Source organism: Elephas maximus, chromosome 3, assembly GCF_024166365.1.
Source record: "Elephas maximus indicus isolate mEleMax1 chromosome 3, mEleMax1 primary haplotype, whole genome shotgun sequence".
NCBI classification, from domain to species: Eukaryota; Metazoa; Chordata; class Mammalia; order Proboscidea; family Elephantidae; genus Elephas; species Elephas maximus.
This window is the reverse complement of record NC_064821.1, coordinates 66,384,537-66,398,964: the sequence shown is the minus strand read 5'-3', so window position 1 is coordinate 66,398,964 and position 14,428 is coordinate 66,384,537.

Sequence of the window (14,428 nt, the reverse complement as noted above, 5' to 3'; positions counted from 1 at the left end):
GGAACAAAGAACCCTGGTGTAATGGTTAAGCAGCTAACCGAAAGGTTGGTGGTTTGAACCTGCTGAGTGGTTCCTTGGAAGAAAGGCTTGGTGATCTTCCAAAAGGTTACAGCCTTGAAAGCCTTATGGAGTGCAGTTCTGTTCTGCACATAGGGGGTTGCTGTGAGTCAGAATTGACATCAACTGGTTTGATTTGCGGGGGCGGGGGGTGGCGTGTCTTGGTTGTCTAGTGCTGCTGTAACAGAAATACTACAAACGGATGGCTTTAACAAAGAGAAGTTTATTTCTTCACAGTAAGTAGGCTAAAAGTCCAAATTCAGGGTGTCAGCTTCAGGGGAAGGCTTTCTCTCTTTCGGCCTTCTCATCCATCATCCCTGGGTCTACACAGAAAACACAGAAACCCCAGGTCCAGAGGATGCACTGTGCTCCTGGCGCTGCTTTCTTGGTGCTATGAGGTCCCCGTGTTTCTCTGCTAGCTTCTTTCTTATATAACTCAAGAGATCGCCTGAAGACACAATCCAATCTTGTAGATTGAATCCTGTCACTAACACAACTGCTGCCCATCCTTCCTCGTTAACATCACAGAGGCTGGATTTACAACATACAAGAAAATCACACAATACCGGGGAGGAATCATGGCCCAGTGAAATTGATACACGCACTTTTTGGGGGATATAATTCAATCCATGATGGGGAGCTAGGGAAGGGAATAGACCAGGAAAAAGCAGGAAAGGGTCAAAATGGGCGGGAGAAAGGATTCCCCAGTTGGAACCAATGCTGTGAAGGGGATGCATCTTCACCCACAAAATCAGAAGCCCTGGCTTTCTGTCTCACCTCGACCTTTGGAGAAGCACTTGGTGCTGGGGCTCAGTTTTTTCAGATAAAATGAGAAAGTTGGGCTAGGTCAGTTAAGTAACTTCCAAACTTTTTGCATACAACTTGGAGGGATGGTGGGTAGCCATGAGCTTCTGGGGAGCGTCTCATCTGCGTGCTTCCCCAGGCCTAGGTATTCTGGTCTTAGGAGTGTGCCTCTGTCCTAGCAGAGCCATCTTCCTGGTGGTGCTTCTGTCATAGGTTAGTCTTGAAAGGCCAGAGTGGTTTGACTGCAGCCTGGGGACTCACCAAGGAGCAGAACTCCATTCCCTTTGGCTTGAGTGGAAATGAGGCTTGCCCCTTCTTTCTGAGGCTTTTGTACTTGGACTTCCACAATTGGTTGACCTCATTAGAAAAAAGGTTTGCGGGTGTAAAGGAGCCCCTTAAATCAACATTTGACAGGTTTCTTGAATGTGCTCACAATGAGCTATATGCTAGGGAAGAAAAGACCATGAAATGGGGTCCCAGCATATCATGTGCTTACTCATGAAGGGGTGAGGAGTTAGAGAACCTCCGCCTGAGAATGATGTCCTCAGGCACTTAATATGCGTGGGATTGCCGCATGCATGGAGAACCGGCCATCATTACTGGCTCAAGGCAGGCTCTCAGTCAAAGTCCCCTCCCTTTGTTTCCTTTATCCTAAGCAGTAGAGACCCTTAGAAGGCTTTTGAACAGGGGGTAGTAGTGATTGGTGAATGAAGCCATTTTAAGGAAGAGGAAATGGAGGCAGTCACATGGTTAATTACCAGAAAAAATGCTATAGAGACCACAGTGGAAGATGGAACCAACAGGGTTGAGGCAATGAGGGCCTGAACCAGAGAAGGGTGATGTGCTCTGGAGGGACGGATGTGACAGACACTGCCCCAGAGAACTAAAATTTCCTGCTGACCATGGGAAATGGGAGAAGAAATAAACCATTCCACAGTTGACTGGGAAAGTGGGGTCAGCAATAAGAACTACTCTTTATGGAGCACTTCCAGGTCCTCAGGACTAACCATGAGGTAGGTGGGATTATCATCTCTCCTGTTAGAACAGGTTTAGGGAGGTTATGTAACTCACCCAAAGTCCTAAGCTACTAAGAGTCTAACCCTGGCAGTCTTAACTCCAGGCCCTGCACAGGGAGGGGCACTGCCCTGGCAGTTCAGCGTCTCTATTATCCTAAACAATTCCCCTACATCCTAAACCTGCACACCAGCAAACAAATTGAAGCCCTGAATTCAGCCAATGCCACCTTCTTAAAAAGGCAATTAGTGACCATTTCTCCTGGCATGCTCTTGGGTAGAGGTCTCATTCCCCTACCCACTTCATAAAGGTGTTCCCTCCTACTAGGTTTATTATTTTCCCAGAGGGGAGTTTTGATTTCCAGTGATGTTTTAGCACGCCACATAAATCTGTGGTCCCAGACAACCATAACAAGCCTTATGTTAGTCCAGCTGGCGTAATCACTGTTAAATTTTGCTCCCGAATTCTGCATTCCCACAGGATGACATGACGGCCAGGTTCCTTAGAGGAGCTTACCCCTTTGGGTAAGAGGTTGGGTTAGGTACCCTGGAAGTCCCCTTCCTATATCCAAGACCAAGACCCTGTAATTCTAGGTCTTCTCTACCTGCTTAGATTGCAGACTCTTTGAGATCAATGACTATGTCTTGGACACTGAAGATTTTCTCACTAAGCTAAACTTCAGGACCCCAGAAACACTGCTGGTGAGCCAAGTCCTCAGTCCCTTGCCATCTGCCTCCTCCCTCTTCACCCAGGTCAAACAGTAGCTACCAAAGTGATCCTGTGGCTGAGGCCTCTGCTAGAGGTATTCTGCGTGTAAAAAGCACAAAGGCGGCTTTCTGACTTCAGCTTCCATTGTAGGGGTCTGTCTTAGTTATCTAGTGCAGCTATAACAGAAATACCACAAGTGGATGGCTTTAACAAAGAAAAATTCATTCTCTCAGTGTCTAGGAGGCTATTAGTCCAAATTCAGGATGGCAGCTCCAGGGGAAGGCTTTCTCTGTCAGCTCTGGGGCAAGGTTCTTGTCATCAATCTTCCCCTGGTCTAGGAACTTCTCAGCGCAGGGACCCCAGGTCCAAAGGACGCACTTCCCTCCTGGTTCTTCATTCTTGATGGTAGGATGTACCCCTGTCTCTCTGCTGTCTTTTCTATTTTATATCTCAAAAGAGATTGACTCAAAATACAACCTCGTCTTGTAGCTTGAGTCCTGCCTCATTAACATAACTGCCTCTAATCCTGCCTCATTAACATCGTAGAGGTCGAATTTACAACACATAGGAAAATCACATCAGATCACAAAATGGTGGACAATCACACAATACTGGGACTTATGGCCTAACCAAGTTGATACACGTTTTGGGGGAGACACAATTCAATCCATAACAAGGTCCATGAGACCCAAAATGTCTCAGCCTCGGTGGAGTGGCTCTGTCTGGTAGCTGGAAAGGCCTTCCTTTTTCCCAGCATGGTCAAGTGCAAGGGGTGGTAGTGGTTGGTCAACAAAGCCATTTTAAGGAAAAGAAAGTGGAGGCAGAGGTGGGATGAATTGACTGGCAAGAGGATCCTTTAGAGTATTCCCTTCCCCTGGGCACCAGATCTTACTGGGGGTAGATGAGAAGACCCCACCAGGCCTGATTGCTGAAACAGATAAAGGAAGAAACAAGAGGGAGATTGGCCAGCCACGCCATCACTGCCATCTCGGGAGAATGGTGACTGAAGGAAGGACAGAGCCTCTGCAACTGCAGGCAGCTTCTGGGCCTGGGGCTTCTGATCCCTGAGGCCTCTTGCTCCCCTGACTGCCAAAGAACCCCAGGATTCACTGGGATGGGGAAAGCAGAGGCTTGGTGGGAGCTCCCCAGCTAAGCCCAGGTGCCCCTCTTACAGATCTCAGAGCTTTCTGTACTTAAAAACACACCCGTTGTGGTCGAGTCGATTCTGGCTCATGGCAATCCTGTGTGTGCAGATTAGAACTACACAGGGTTTTCTTGGCTGTAATCTTTACAGAAGCAGATCACCAGGCCTTTCTTCTGTGGTACTGCTGGGTGAGTTTGAACCATCAACATTTAGTGGTTGAGCACAAACTGTTTGTGCCACCAGGGATCTTCCCTGTACTTAACAGCAGCACCTAACATTTATTTGCATTATCTCAATGAAGCCTCAGAATAACCTTATGAGAGTATCATGCCCATTTCACAGGTGAGAAATGAGGCAACTGAGGTTTAGATTAGTGGTGGAGTCAGGATTCTCACCTGAATTTTTTTTTAAATAATTTTTATTGTGCTTTAAATGAAAGTTTACAAATCAAGTCAGTCTCTCACATATAAACTTATATACACCTTACTACATACTCCTATTTACTCTCCCCCTAATGAGTCAGCCCGCTTCCTCCTTCCAGTTTCTCCTTTCGTGACCATTTTGCCAGTTTCTAACCCCCTCTACCCTCCCATCTCCCCTCCAGACAGGAGATGCCAACATAGCCTAAAGTGTCCACCTGATACAAGTAGCTCACTCCTCATCAGCATCTCTCTCCAACCCATTGTCTAGTCCAATCCATGTCTGATGAGTTGGCTTCAGGAATGGTTCCTGTCCTGGGCCAACAAAAGGTCCGGGGGCCATGACCACCGGGGTCCTTCTGGCCTCAGTAAGACCATTAAGTCATCTTCTTATGAGAATTTGGGGTCTGCAACCCACTGCTCTCCTGCTCCCTCAGGGGATCTCTGTTGCACTCCATGTCAGGGCAGTCATCGGTTGTGGCCAGGCACCATCTAGTTCTTCTGGTCTCAGGATGATGTAGTCTCTAGTTCATGTAGCCCTTTCTCTTGGGCTCATAATTACTTTGTGAGCTTGGTGTTCTTCATTCTCATTTGATCCAGGTGGGTTGAGACTCATTGATGCACCTGTGGCCGCTTGCTAGTGTTTAAGATCCCAGATGCCATACTTCAAAGTGGGATGCAGAATGTTTTCTTAATAGATTTTATTTTGCCAATTGACTTAGATGTCCCCTGAAGCCATAGTCCCCAAACCCCTGCCCCTGCTTTGCTGACCTTCAAAGCATTCAGTTTATTCAGGAAACTTCTTTGCTTTTGGTTTAGTCCAGTTGTGCTGACCTCCCCTATATTGAGTCACACCTGAATTTTTAACCCCCATGCTGTACTACAGCTCTTCACATTATCGCAACTGAAACTCTTTAATCATATACAGTTATTTTTTCAAGTCTGTCTGCCCAGCTAGACCATAGGGTTCCTGAGAGCAGGACCGGGTATGGCACATTCACCACTGGAGTCCAGCACCGTGCCTGGCCCATGGTTGGAGGTTATACATCTGTGCTGAATTCAATAATTATGAGTGAGTGGGTGACTTCTGTGGCCCTGTGTGCACCCCATAGGGAGTCAACTTGATTTTCTAGAAGCAAAAGGTGGTTCTCCCTTGGCTTTGCAGTTGGGTCTGAGGTGTCCACTCATTAAGGACGCCCTCCTAGACAAGAGAACACTAACTGGTGGCCTGCAGCCACAGTCAGTCTGCCAGCATTGTATTTGTTCACGCAGTGTTTTAAATTGTTGAATTAGCTGACAATTTCCTGTGAAAATCCGATTCCTGGCTTATCTTGAAAAGCCACGTCTGGCAGCCGCAGGACCACAGCCTATCCAGCTCTATCAGCCCACTGCGAGCAGCTGCTGCCCCTTGCGGCGGGACGTGTGCCCTACAGCTCTCCATCCTCTGGTCCACCCACTTCTGTCCTTTACAGGACCCGCCCCCGTCCCTGACAACAAGGACGGCCACTCCGTTAGTCAGTCAGTCACCGAACCCTTTTTTTTACATCAAAAATCCAATCAATGAGAAGTGAACCTCCCTCCCTGTGAGGTGCCCGGTCCTCCTCCCCAGAGGCCGCGGGTCCTGGCGTCTCCTTTCAGACATGTACCATGCCTCTGCAAGCAGTCTCCAGACACCTGCTGGCCCCTCGGAAGGATCAGACACTAGCTGAGCACTTTCTCAAAATATAAGACCCAGGCCCTTCATCAGACCTCTGAAGGTAGATTTCTAAGACTGGAGCCCAGGTGTCTAGATTTTTTGAAAAGCCCAGTGTTTTCTGTTGCTCAGTCAAGCAGAGACCTCTGTACATAGGATCCAACATCCCAAACGTGATTCCCACTCTCTCATCCCCCACACTCTGGTGGAGATGGACAGGGCGCGCTGACTATCAAGGCCACTGCTTATAACTGTGCAGGCTGTACCCTGCACAAGGGCACCCAGCCCAGGGGACACGGGGAATGCAGCCACATCCATGAACCGAGGCGCAAGCTGCGCTGCCCTGGAGGAGCGGGCTCTGTTTTCTACTTGACAGAAAGACAACTGTCCCCACTCAGTACATGAACATCTGCACCATGATGAGGGCACGGTGAGAGGCTCCTCAGTCTGGCAGCAGGCTGGATGACTTCCTGCAGGAAGTGATGCTTGGGCCAAGTTTGCTACAGGGGTTCCAATTAAGAAGGCACATCTTTACCCTGTATTCCCGGGTCATCCCACCTCACACCACCAAGACTCAGTGTATTTATCAGGGGCGCCACCTACAGGGACACTTGAATCAACAACATACATCAAAAAGGCCCTGGGATGGTCATGGTCCCCAACCCTTTGTTGGCCCAGGACAGGAACCATCCCTGAAGACAACTCATCAGACGTGGAAGGGACTGGACAATGGGTAGGAGAGAGAAGCTGATGAAGAGTGAGCTATTTGTATCAGGTGGACACTTGAGACTGTGTTGGCATTTCCTGTCGGGGGGGGGGGGAGATAGGAGGGTAGAGAGGGTTAGAAACTGGCAAAATTGTCACGAAAGGAGAGACTGGAAGGGCTGACTCATTAGGGGGAGAGTAAGTGGGAGTATGGAGTAAGGTGTACATAAGCTTATATGTGACAGACTGACTTGATTTGTAAACGTTCACTTAAAGCTCAATAAAAATTATTAAAAAAAATTTAGATTTGGGGAGGGCAAACAGTCTTGATAAATACATTACTAAAGTCCCCACCCTTCAACCTACCCATGGCTCCCCCTTCCCTCTCCAAGGGTACCCAGGATTCTGAAGTTTAGATGTAGTCTCCTCTTTACATGTTTTTTCTATATATGTGTATATTTTTGCATGTGTATGTAACCAGCGGAAGAAAGATGTGGCAGTCTGCTTCTGTAAAGATTATAGCCTTGGAAACCCTATGGAGCAGCTCTACTCTGTCCTGTAGGGCAGCTGTGAGTAGGCATTGACTCAACAGCAATGGGTTATATGTAACCATGACAGAGAGTATTATTTTGTGTGTTTTACATTTAATTAAAATAAAGTGTATTTTACATTTAATTAAAATAAAGTGTATCATATTGCAAAAAAAAAAAAAAAGGCCCTGGGGAAAAATACAGAATAAAATTTCCAATTCTCATGGACTCCAGACTTTCTGGAGCCATGGAGGCTAGATGAACCCTCAAAACTATTGCCCTGAGATAATCTTTAAACCTTAAACCAAAAATATCCCCTAAGGTCTTCTTTAAACCAAACAATGTTTAGCTTAGCTAGTAAAGAATGCTGGCCTTGAGCATTGTGCTCTTTTAGGAGTTATCTATATGGGATCCAACTGACAATAGCAACTGGAAGGATTAGATAGGAATCTTAGGGACAGTGAGTTTATGTTAACAGGGGAGGAACAATTCGGATAAGGAGGGTAAGAATGGCTGTACAACTTGAAGAATGTAATCAATGTCATGGAGTTGTACGTGTAGAAATTGTTGAATCGGTCTATGTTCTGCTGTGTATATTTTCAACAACAACAAAAAGTGAAATACATTTTAAAAATAAAGAAGTTTCCAGGACATGGACTGGGGTGGAAGGAGGGGTCTAGCCAGAAGCCAGATGGGTGTGGCAGGCAGGCAGTGGTCAGGCTGACTGGCTTAGTATCCAGAGAGACCTGTAGGAGAAGGGTAAAGATGTTTCTTCTGGAAAGTCTCCTGAGAGCATCTACAAAGCCAGAGTCCATCTCTCAGCCGCCTAAATCAGTGCTAACAACATGCAGTTCACAGGCTGCTGCGTGTCCCCAAAGCGTTACTAGTCTGCACCAAGATAAGTACAGAAACTGAAAGTAAGCATTTAGAAACGTTTGTAACTATTTGACAAGGTCTTTTGAACCTACTGAAGGAGAAAGATGTGGCAGTCTGCTTCCTTAAAGATTACCCAAAAAACCTGAAACTTGTTGCCATGGAGTCAATTCCAAATCATAGCAACTCTACAGGACAGAGTAGAACTGCCCCATAGAGTTTCCAAGGCTGTAACCTTTTCAGAAGTAGACTGACACATCTTTCTCCTGTGGAGCAGCTAGTGGATTCGAACTGCCAACCTTCTGGTTAGCAGCTGAGCATTTTAACCACTGTGCCACCAGGGCTCCTCCTCCATAAAGATTATAGCCTTGAAACACTATGGGGCAGTTCTACTTTGTCTTATAGGGTTGCTATGAGTAGGAATTGACTTGATGGCAATTTTTTTTTTTTAATCTATTAAAAAAAGTTATGACTAGTAGTTTGTATCTTTTTTTATTTAATTTTTTTAGTAACTTATTTTTTTTCAAAATATGAGTCCTTGGCAAATTGAAAATTGAATAAAATTAATTAATTTGAGAAGCACTGGCCTCAGTGTTGACCTGTAGGTTGCCTGAAGCCATGAAGGCTTCTGTGGAAATAGGTGCCTGATTGAAGAGCTTGGTTACGTTAAATGTTTAGCTTGATTTCCCCAAACCGTTAAGTAGAAATTTGCCCCAGATGATGGAGTGGGTAGAAGCCCCTGACTCCCTTGTTGAGAGGAATGGAAGGGTGGAGGGATGGGTACCACCTTTCATGGGAGGAAACCGAGGCATTGGGCTGCCTGGGCCTGGGCCTGGGATAGGACCAAGGGGCTCACCGTGAGCAGGGCCAGCCTGGGGGCGTGGGGCAAGATGCGAGGCTGTGGAGATGTTCTGTTCAGAGGCCCAGCAGGTTTTCCTTCTGACTCAGGCAGGAGAGGCATTTATCTAGAGCCCCTGGAATGTCAGCTATAGCTGGAAGGGCCTTTGTGACTAGCGCATCTACCCTTTATGCTTAGAAGAGAAATCTGAGGCTAGAGAAAGAGGACTGGTCGAGGTGAAAGCCAGTTATTGGTGGTGAGGTCCCAAATACAGGCCTTCCAATTCCCTGGCAGAAGGCAGGGCAGAGTACCAAATGGAAAGGTCACAGACTTTTGGAGTCACACAACACAAGATTCAAGTTCTGTCTATATTAGCTATAGAGGGGCCTTGGGCATCCATACCAGAATCTGTAAAATGGGTATTATCCCAACTAAGTGCTGCCTGTAAAGGGCCTAGCACAGGGGACCTGGGGGTGGGGGGTAAGCAGGATGGGTCAGTCCCCTGCCCCTCTCTGCCCAGTGTTCCTCCTACTGGCTACATGGATCTTCCCAGCCATCCTGGGAACCTGGCATCCCCGCCTCCTATGGATGAGGGGACAGGAGAAAGTCATACCCTCTCCCCCAGACTGAGAACAGGGGGCTCATAACCCACCGTGCCAGCCCATCTGAGCTTCTGCCTCCACAACTAGCCTTGGCTCTGAACTTGACTCTTCTGCCAACTCTCTGAGCATCTTAGAGAGAGCCCTTGTCCTTTCTGGGACTCAGAAGCTTATAAAATGAGGGAGTTGAACCAGAAGAGCTCAAAAGTCCATTTTGGGTAGGAGGTACTAAAGTTTAAATGCTATAAATTTCTGTGTCTTTTCTAGAAGGGCCAAATTCCCAGCATGTCAGACTAGGCTGGCCTGGATTACTAGGCCATCCATTTTTGTGTTGTCTCTTTATGTCCTTTCTAGCTCCTCGTGCCATTCTCTCTCTTTCCTTTTTTATGGCTAAGATTCTTTGAGCTCTTACTATTTTCCATGCATTTTTACATATTCCATTTTATTGAATCCTTAAAACGACCCCATGAAGTAAATACTATTTTTATCCCATGTTACAGATGGAGAAACTGAGGTTCAGAGAGATTAAGTTGCTTACTCATAGCTGGTCAGTAGCAGAGCCAGCAGGCTGCTCTCTCAACACCATTCCCAGATGGTCAGGTCCCAGTCTGGTCAGGATTCAGCGGATTTGATATGGCAGGTATCTGTGCTCACCTCCTCTCTCCTGTTTTCCCTAAATGGTTTCTGACTCCTGCCCCAGAGATGCTCCTGTTCACAAGATTGCCTGGGCAGTCCAGGAAGAGTGTTGGATGTTGATGGAAAGATGATCATTTCTTGGTTCCAGTTTCTACTTGTGTCTCAGATACCATGTTCCCTACTCCTAAAATGTAGAGGGTCAGCAAAAAAGAGGAAGACCCTCAACGAGATGGATTGACACAGTGGCTGCAGCAATGGGCTCAAGCATAGAAATGATTTTGAGGATGATGCAGGACCAGGTAGTGTTCCGTTCTGTTGTGCATTGGGTTGCTATGAGTCAGAACTGACTCGATGGCACCTTAACAACAACAGCAACAAACTCTAACCTACCTCTCCCTTCTCTTTAGATGACCAAGAGCTGCAGGTTCTCTAAGAGATTACCCAAAACAGCCCATCCAACCATCCAACAAATACATACTGAGTCTACCTACATGCCAGGCACATAGTAGGACCTAGAGATACAGCTGTAAACAAGGCAGACAAGGCTACTGATCTCATGGAGTTTATATTCTGGTAGAAGAGACAGAGGGTGAAAAAGATCATAATGGCTGCTATAAAGAAAATGAAAAGGGGTGATATAATAGACAGTGGCAGGGGTGAGGAAGCCTCTACACATGAGGTGGGCAGGGAGAGTGTGTTCATGGTAGAGAGAACAGCTAGTGCAAAGGCCCAGAGGCAGGATCCAGCTGGTGTGAGGAGGGTGGTCAGGTTCCAGCCAAGCAGGGCCTGTGGGCCTGGGTGAGGGGTTTGCATGATATTCTACCCACGATGTGAAGCCTCTTGGGGTATTAAGCAGGGAATAGTGTGATTGGATTATGTTATCAAGAATCCTTTGGCTGTAATTATGAGCCCAAGAGACAGAAAGGGCCACATAAACCAGAGACTATATCAGCCTGCGACCAGAAGAACTAGATGGTGCCCGGCTACAACCCAGGACCACCCTGAGGGGGAGCACAATAGCGAACCCCTGAGGGAGCAGGAGAGCAGTGGGATGCAGACCTCAAATTGTCGTAAAAAGACCAGACTTAATGGTCTGACTGAGACTAGAAGGACCCTGGAGGTCATGGTCCCCAGGCCTTCTGTTAGCCCAAGACAGGAATCATTCCCAAAGCCAACTCTTCAGACAAGGATTGGACTGGACTATGGGATAGAAAATGATACTGGTGAAAGGTGAGCTTCTTGGATCAAGTAGACACATGAGACTATGTGGGTAGCTCCTGTCTGGAGGGGAGATGAGAGGGCAGAGGGGGTCAGAAGCTGGCCAAATGGACATGAAAATAGAGAGTGAAGGGAAAGAGTGTACTGTCCCATTAGGGGGAGAGCAACTAGGAGTATCTAGCAAGGTGTATATAAAATTTTGTATGACAGACTGACTTGACTTGTAAACTTTCACTTAAAGCACAATAAAAATTAAAAAAAGAAAAGAATATGTGTACTAACTGTTTAATGAGAAACTAGTTTGTTCTGTAAACCTTCATCTAAAATACAATTAAAAAAAAAAGAATCCTTTGGGCACTGTGAGGAGAATGGATGGTAAGAGAGCAGGAGTGCAGAAGGGAGTGCAGAACAGAGACATGAGGGTGGCTTGGACTGGGGTGAGGTCAACAGGGTGGAGAGACATGGTCAGATCCCTCATTTATTTCACAGTAGGGCCAAGGGGATGCTGACGGTCTGGATGTGGACGGTGGGGTGAGAAATGATTCCTGGAGTTTTTGCTTGAGAGGATGCAGGTACCATCTACTAAAACGAAGAAGCCTGGCGAAGGAACAGGTATAGGGGATGGCAAGAAGCAACCCCTTTTTGACCATCAGGCAGGCGCTCTCGTTGCCTTCCTGGTGTCCATTCTCTCCTCTTCCTTATAACAAAAACTCGGAATTTTTTTGTTTGTTTATTTTTTTAGGGTAGTGGTATTGGCAAAGAATATTGAATATACTGTAGACTGCCAGAAGAACAAACAAATCAGTCTTAGAAGAAATACAACCAGAATGCTCCTAGAAACGAAGAAGGCAAAACTTTGGCTTACTTACTTGGTACACATCGCCAGGAAAAATCAATTGCTAGAAAAGGACATCGTGTTTGGGAAAGCAGAGGGTCAGAAAACATGAAGGGAATCCTCTATGAGATGAATTGATACAAGAGTCTAAACAGTGGACTCAAACATACCAACAATCATGAAGATGGCACAGGACCGGGAAACGTTTCATTCTGTTATACATAAGGCAGTCATGAATCAAAGCCACTCAACATAAACTTATAACAACCTGCCTAGCCCCTTCTTCCACCAATTGCCGTTTTCCCATCCTCCTTTATTTTCTACCTGGGATGGAGACACAATACCCAGAGGCATAGCAGCCATCTTGTAGTCATGGTGGTAGAAGCCACATAATAAGACAGTTAGAGCAGAGAGATAGATGAAAACTGGGTCCTTGATTCCATGAATGAGCTGGCCTGCCAGTCTTGGACTGCCTACCCTCAAGGTCCTTGTTGTGAGAGGTAAATTCATCCTTTTACTTGTTTAAGCTGCTGTTTTGTGGATTTTCATTGCTTATGGATGAATGAAGTCATAACTGATGGAGTCATGTTGAGTTTGAAATTTTGAAAGAAGACTTGAGGCCCAACGGAGGAAAGGGAGTTAACTATACGCACCAAGGTAACCAAGCAGAATTCAATCATTTATTCATTCATTCAAGATATATTTATTGAGGACCTACTGTGTGCTAGGCTTCTATTCTAGGTGCTGAGAATTCAACAGTGAATGAAATAGACAAAAAGCCTTACCCTTGAGGAATTTATATTCTGGTGTAATCTAGAAGTCAGACCTGACTTCTGGGTTTTTGCATTTTCATTTGATCCTAGAGGTGGTAGGGTTGAAGTATGAACACCTAACAGGGGTGGAGCCCTCTTCACCCACCCATTATGTTAGCAAATCAAAATGGTCTATATATTTCTCTACTGTTTTCTATGAGCCAAGCTCCCCGCTGCTCATTGTACTTGCATTCTCTTCTATTAAGGAGGTGTTATTAGGATCCTCATTTTACAGAAAGATTAAGAAAGCAGCCCCAGTCACAACTAATAAGTGAGTGAACCAGGGTTTGAACCAAGCTTTCTGACTCTAGCACCTCCACAGCACCGCCCCCCTGGGCAACCTCCTGACTCCCTTTCCTGCATCCCTCTTTGTCATTGTTTGACAAACATTTCCTGTTTTTTTTTTTTTGCTTTGCACAGGAACTGTATCTCTTGTTCATCTCTGCATTTCAGGACCTACCACAGCACCTTGCACCCTTCATTCATTCATCCACTTCAAGACACTTTCTCTGTGCTGGATGCTGGAAATCGAGGACAAGTCACAGGAAAAGGTACACAGCCCAGGAGGGAGACAGGCAATGAACATCAAATACAACATGTTTTGGTTACGGTGTGTGATCACAGGGGACCAGGTTGCTATTAGTTGCCATTGAGTCTGCTCCGACCTAGGGTGATCTTATGTATAACAGGAAGAAATGTTGCCCAGTCCTGTGCCATCTTCATGATTGTTGGTATGTTTAAATCCATCATGGTGGCTACTGTGTCAATCCATCTCATTGAGGGTTTCCCTTGTTTTTGTTCCCTTTTCTAGCGATTGGTCTTTCCTGCTGACATGTCCAAAGTAAGCGAGCAAAAGTGTTGCCATTGTCACTTCTAAGGAGCTTTCTGGTTGTGTTTCTTCTATGACTGATTTGTTTGTTCTTCTGGAAGCCCACGGTACGTTCAATATTCTTCACCAACACCATAATTCAAACGCTTCAATTCTTCTGTCTTCCTTTTTTGTGGTCCAGTTTTTGCATGCATATGAGGCAATTGAAAAGACTATGGCTTAGATTAGGCATACCTTAGTCATCAAAGTGACATCTTTGCTTTTTAAAACTTTAAAGAGGTTTTTTTTTTTTTTTTGTAGCAAATTTGCCCAGTGCAATACATCGTTCAATTTCTTGACTGCTGCTTCCATGGACATTGACTGTTGATCCAAGTAGAATGAAATCATTGAGAAGTTCAGCTTCTTCTTCATTTATCATGATAGGTTTATCAGTCCAGCTGTGAGGGTACCAGAGAAGCACAGAAAAGGACAAACAATTCAGACCAGGGGGAGGGGGAGCTACCTGGAAGAGGTGGCACCTGAGCTGAGTCACAAAGGAGAAAGCAGGTGTTAAATAGGTGAAAAAGCAGGAGGGGTTGTTTCAGCAGAGGGAGTAGCATGTGGAAGGCTGACAGAGGAGAGGTGTCATTTGGTGATGGCTGGGCTATGAGTAGGGGGTGGAGTAGAGAGACATGAAGCTGGGAGGCCATGGAAGACCTTATCTAGGGCAAGAAG